The sequence below is a fragment of the Nomascus leucogenys genome, chromosome 2 (assembly GCF_006542625.1).
Source record: "Nomascus leucogenys isolate Asia chromosome 2, Asia_NLE_v1, whole genome shotgun sequence".
Lineage (NCBI taxonomy): Eukaryota > Metazoa > Chordata > Mammalia > Primates > Hylobatidae > Nomascus > Nomascus leucogenys.
In genome coordinates this window covers 71481716-71487631 of record NC_044382.1, presented here as the reverse complement: position 1 = coordinate 71487631, position 5916 = coordinate 71481716, and the positions used below count along the sequence as shown (strand labels likewise).

The 5916-nt window shown below is 42.1% G+C and overlaps 1 pseudogene; it reads right to left on the bottom strand.

Moving 5' to 3' along the window:
- Positions 1–763: 763 nt before the first annotated feature.
- LOC115831820 lies at positions 764–861 on the bottom strand (annotated as a pseudogene).
- Positions 862–5916: the final 5055 nt, after the last annotated feature.

Here is a 5916-nt window from a genome sequence, read left to right as displayed (position 1 = left end):
TACATTCATTTCTGTCACACTACCTGCCAGTCTCTGACATTATCTTGGTGGGGTTGTTTTACTCTCCCTTTTCCCCTCATTTTCTATTTCTTTTTCTTTCTTTTTTTTTTCTTGAGATGGAGTCTTGCTCTGTCATCCAGGCTGGAGTGCAGTGGCGCGATCTTGACTCGCTGCAAGCTCCGCCTCCCGGGTTCATACCATTCTCCCACTTTCTATTTCTTAATTGCATACACCCATTAAAGCAAGAGTTTGTCTGTTTTGTTCTTTGTGCATTACAGCACTGGCAGTGGCTAGTTCTGAGTCAGGCATAAAGTAGGCTCTCCATAAATATTTGTTGAATGAAAGACCAAAACATCCCAGCCCTCAGGCAGCTTACATTCTGTGAGATAGGATTAATGGTGGCAGTTTCAGAGGTGCACACCTGGACAACTAAATGGCCTTAGAATTCTGAATTCTGAAGTCAGAAATTAACTCTGAATTGGAGTGAATAATCATTACCCTGTGAGTGCCTGGGAGAGGGCAGATCTGCATAGCTTCTGGAATGACAAATCTGGAGCAATGTCTTCAGGATAGATGATCTACAGAAAAGGCTATAGTTCTTGAGGACTTTTGCCACATCAGTTTGACCCTGAACTGCAACAGCACTTACTGTCTTCCTGCAATGTTGGTTCTTTTGTAGAGTCTGAAATGAATACGGCTCTTGATAGCTTAAATACCATCTTTAATAATCCTACCTAGAATGTCTTATTTAATTCTTTTTTAAAAAAATATGGAACGTTTCATAAATTTGTGTGTCATCCTTGCACAGGGGCTAATTTTCTCGGTATTGTACCAATTTTAGTGTATATGCTGCCAAATGATGCCCTTGTGAGACAGGTAGGTGAAATTAGCTTCATTTTGCAGACTAAGAAACTGAGAGCTGAGCACAGTGGTGTGTGCCTGTAGTCCCAGCTATTCAGGAGGCTCAGGAAGGAGCATCACTTGAGCTTACGAGTTCAAGGCCAGCCTGGGCAACATAGTGAGCCCCCATCTTTAAAAAAAAAAAAAACCCAAGACACTGAAACCCCATGAGATTAGATGACTTGCCTAAGGACACAGAATGAGGAAGAGGCAGAGGCAGAGGCAAAGCCCAAGCATTGTAGCATTATATTTCCACTGCACACAAATGTGAGCTTTTTTTTTTTTGAGATAGAGTTTCACTCTTGTTGTCTAGGCTGGAGTGCAATGGCGCGATCTCAGCTCACTGTAACCTCTGCCTCTTGGGTTCAAGTGATTCTCCTGCCTCAGCCTCTGGAGTAGCTGGGATTATAGGCATGCACCACTATGCTGGGCTAATTTTTGTATTTTTAGTAGAGACAGGGTTTCACTATGTTGGTTAGGCTGGTCTCGAACTCCTGACCTCAGGTGATCGACCCACCTCAACCTCCCAAAGTGCTGGGATTGCAGGTGTGAGCCACCGAGCCCAGCCACATTAGGGCTTTTAGGGTGTCCATCACCCAGCTGATCCATTTCTGGTCTTCTCTAGGGAGATGTTTATTTTGTTTTCAAGTGAGGCTCAAGTGAGAGTGGTTTGTGAGCCAACCACAGCTCTGTCTTGACTGGATATACCATTTTATGCCATTTTGAAAATCCTCCCATAGTTTTAAAATTGACATTATATTGAGATAATTGTAGCTCCACATGCATTTGTAAGAAATAATAGAGTGATCTCATATGCCCTTTACCCAGTTTCTCCCAATGATAACATTTTGTAAAACTATGGTACAGTAGGATATTGACTCTCTCACGTTTTTAAGAGAATTTAAAAAAATGCACTCAGAGAGTTCAGGGGCCAGGGCACACACCTCTGCCCCTGGGCTGTGGCAGCACTGCCCTGTGGGCCCAGAGTCAGGGGCTTGGGAGGCAATCTGACCTGCTTCTGTCACTGCTCCCTGTGGGGGCTCCCTGGGGCTCAGCTTCCTCACCAGTGCGGCCAGTGTGAGCTTCTTAATGGCAGGGGTCGTGTGTCTTTTGCCTTGTCTCTGGTCCTTCGTGTGGAGTAGACTCAAGTAGACTTTCTGCTTCCACAGACTCAGTAAGGAAAGTGGACAGAGCCATGGAGCCTCCATATGGTGGAGGTATGTCAAGGAAGCAGCGCTGCCAGGCTCTGGGTGACCTTGGGCAGATTTCATCCCTTCACAAGCCTTAGCCTTCTTAGCTGTAAAATGAAGGGCTGGATAATGTCCGTAAGAATCTTTCCAGTTTTAATGTAGGATTCTGTGATGTCAAAAATAAGAGAGATTGTATTATTGCAGATTGAAAAATAATTATCTTTTATGTGCCACATGTAACTTTCTATTTCTCAGGCTACCTGTTATGTAGCATCAACATTGCCTCATATATCAGACACTGCTGTAATAAGTATGCAATTTGTAGCTGCAATTTCCATTTTATGGCAATATCTGATTTACACGAGGTGTTTTTAAAGCATGTCACTTACAACGTACACACCTGCCAAGAGCCTGATCTTTCATCATGACTTTTCAGCGAGGTCAGAGAAAGCACCCAAATTCAAGTAAACAAACAGCAGGCAAGCTTTCAACACTAAAGCTTCTTTTCCACCTTGAGGAAGGATGTTGTCTCTCAATAGATGATGGTGACAAACCTCCCATATTCAGACCTGCCTATGTGGATCAGGACTGAACCCCTTTCTAACAGGTGCTTTCAAACTCCAATTGTAGAACAGGAGAGCGATTCACAAGCCTGTGTATGCACCAGGTGAGGGGCTGTTTATGGAAAATTAGTTAGCTAAGAATCAATTCACTGAATGACCAGTTCATTGAGTGTTCAATTCCATCGATCATTTTGATAGAAATTTGAAGATGAATATTCAAGTTGTGGAGGCAGAAGCAGGGTAACATGTAAGGGCATCTAGAAAACAAAGTATGAATTTGGTAAATTTTTCAAGTTTATTGGACTTTTGGAAAATTGGTTATTTTGCATGTTGGCTGTTGATAGATTGATTTTTGGCAAATTTGTCTGTTTCTGGAGGGTCAGTTCAGCCTGTTGGAGATCTGAAAAGTTTACCTTTTAGTGTTACTGATGCAGATTTTAGGCCCACTTTGTCCATCCCTCTGTGGCCAAGCATAACATCCCTGAGACAGCTTGATCCCAGGAAGAGAAAGAGGCATAGTAACACAAGTTGTGCATGATGGACCTAATCTTTGCCTAATCCTGGCACACCTTGAGTGAAAAGGATTTTGAGGAATCTCTCTCCTTAATTCTGGCAGGAATTTAGTGGCCTTTGAAGCAGAGCCAAGCAGACACAAGCTTCATGGAAATTTGATCCTCTTGCAAGCCTCTGCAGCCTTTTCAGCCAGCCCTTAAACACCACTGCTCATATGGTTATGCTACCAAGATTTTTTTCCCAGCTTCTGACGCTAGTGCAATAATGATGAAAGCACTCAGTGACCAGGAAAAATAAGGGCAGTGAGGATGTCTTCAGATAAAGCATCTGCTGACGCAGCCTCTCTTGGACACCCTGAGGTCCAGTGGAACAACTTGACATGGTTGGCTGCCCACCAGGACAAAGACTGGCTGAGAAGAGGATGGATTTCTGCCCCATTGATTTGGCCACTAGTTCAAAATCTTCCTAAAGGTCAGTCATATGGCTAGGATTTCTTCTTGAGCCTTGGCTGGACTGTGCAGCTTCTATCTGAGGCAGACTGGCCTGTGAAGCTTATAGCACAGGCCTGCAATGCCCTACTAGTCATCACTATAGCCCCAAGGCCAGCACAGAGCTAGACTTGGTAAATAGGCTTAATAAAGATTTGTAGAATAAATACTAGCCTTGACTGACATGTGGCCCCCAAGGTGCCTGCCTTTCTCCTCCCACCCCTGGCTACTTTATTGTAATGGAGGACGTTCTTGGCCCAGTTACATGGTATAAGAAATTACAAGGGATTTCTCATTCCTGTGATGTGGTCCATTTCCTGGTGGTGTGGCACTGCCCATCGTGCCCTTGAATATGCCACCTTCTTAGCTAGGAATCCCCTCTCCTTGTCTATTAGCTTGTCTGAACTTCTCCATCTTTGGTATCCAGCTCAAATATTACCTTGGGTGTAACACCTTCCCAGTTCCTCCAGCTCAGATTACTTTGAATTGTAATTGTTTCTGCATGTCAGTCACCTACTATATTGTAAAACTTTCAGGGACAGACACTTATCTTTATTCTCATTTATTCATTTTCTTGTTTAGAAACAGTGTAACAAAATGGTTAAGGGCACAAACTATGGATTTATAGTTTAGGTTGGCTGTGTGACTTATTGATTATGTAATTTACAGTGAGTGACTTAAACTCTTTAAACTATTTTTCTTTCTTCTTTCTTTCTTTCTTTCTTTCTTTCTTCTTTCTTCTTTCTTTCTTTCTTTTTCTTCTTTCTTTCTCTTTCTCTCTTTCTTTCTTTTTCTTCTTTCTTTCTCTTTCTCTCTTTCTTTCTTTCTTTCTTTCTCTTTTTTTCTTTCTTTCCTCTTTATCTCTTTCTTTCTTTTCTTTTCTTTTTCTTTTTTTTGAGGTGGAATCTCACACTGTTGCCCAAGCTGGAGTGCAGTGGCAACTTCTTGGCTCACTGCAACCTCCATCTCCCGGGTTCAAGAGATTCTCCTGACTCAGCCTCCTGAGTAGCTGGGATTACAGGCACACACCACCACACCTGGCTAATTTTTGTATTTTTAGTAGAGATGGGATTTCATCGTGTTGGTCAGGCTGGTCTTGAACTTCTGACCTCAAGTGATCCATCTGCTTCTGCCTTCCAAAGTGCTGGGATTACAGGCATGAGCCCCCATGCCTGGCCTCTATTTTTCTTATATGTAAGGATGAATACTGTGGTAGTATTATGTTTTAGAGCCATTGGAAGAATTAGACAGATATAGCATTTATAGGGCACTTACTGTACACCAAGCATTATGCTGATAATAGTAATTAATATGATTATTTACTTATTCAACTTTTTTTTTTGGCACAAATACTGGGGCCTGATACTGTTCTACGTGCTGCCTCTAGGATCTAGCAAGATGTTTGGTATAGAGTTGGGCCTTGGCAAATGTTCACTGAATGAGTAAAGCTAGAACAAGTTGTGGACTTAGTTTGTAAATTTTTATATCGGTCAACTAAGCTGGATTATGCTGTGTAACAAATATCTCATCCCCAACATCTCATGGGCTTACTTTAACAAAAATGTATTTATTGCTCCTCTTATATGGTTAGTGTGGGATAGCTGCAATGCGCTCGTCCTCAGAGGTCAGGTGGTTTCATCTCAACAGATGCTTTCATGATCTCTGTGGCAGAGGAAAAGGAATGGTGTGCACTGGGTCTTGAAGTGACACATATCATCTCTGCTTACATCTTTTCGGCTAGAGAAAGTTACATGGCCTTGTCTAACTTTAAAGGGGAGAGGGAATTGCAATTGTAATGCTACTCTGTAGGCAGAAGGAGAAAAACCACAATATTTGCAAATCTCCTTCATGGTTACCACAGGCTGGAAGCTGATGATATAATCTTCTAACACACACACCAGTTTTGGCCTACAAAGACCTCCTTTTTCAAAGTCAGTGTCAGCAGCTATCCCCAGGCCTCTGGTTTGGAATTAAGTTTTCAGACTAGGTATTTTATTTTCTTCTCACTTCCCTACTCAATTATATTTTAAGCAGTTGGGTGATCCTGTCAACCTTAAGAAAATAGCAGGAAGAAACAAATTTATGTGAAACACCCCACATTCTAATTAAATTTTTCTGCTACCCCAAGGTTTGAGCTTGGATGCTGATTTGCACTTAAAGAAAATCAAAATACAAGCCCAAATTCAAGAAAGCTTGCAAAATGCTTTCATGTTGTTCTCCTCAGCTGACATGTAAATGAAAAGAACACTTTTATTTCCCCCC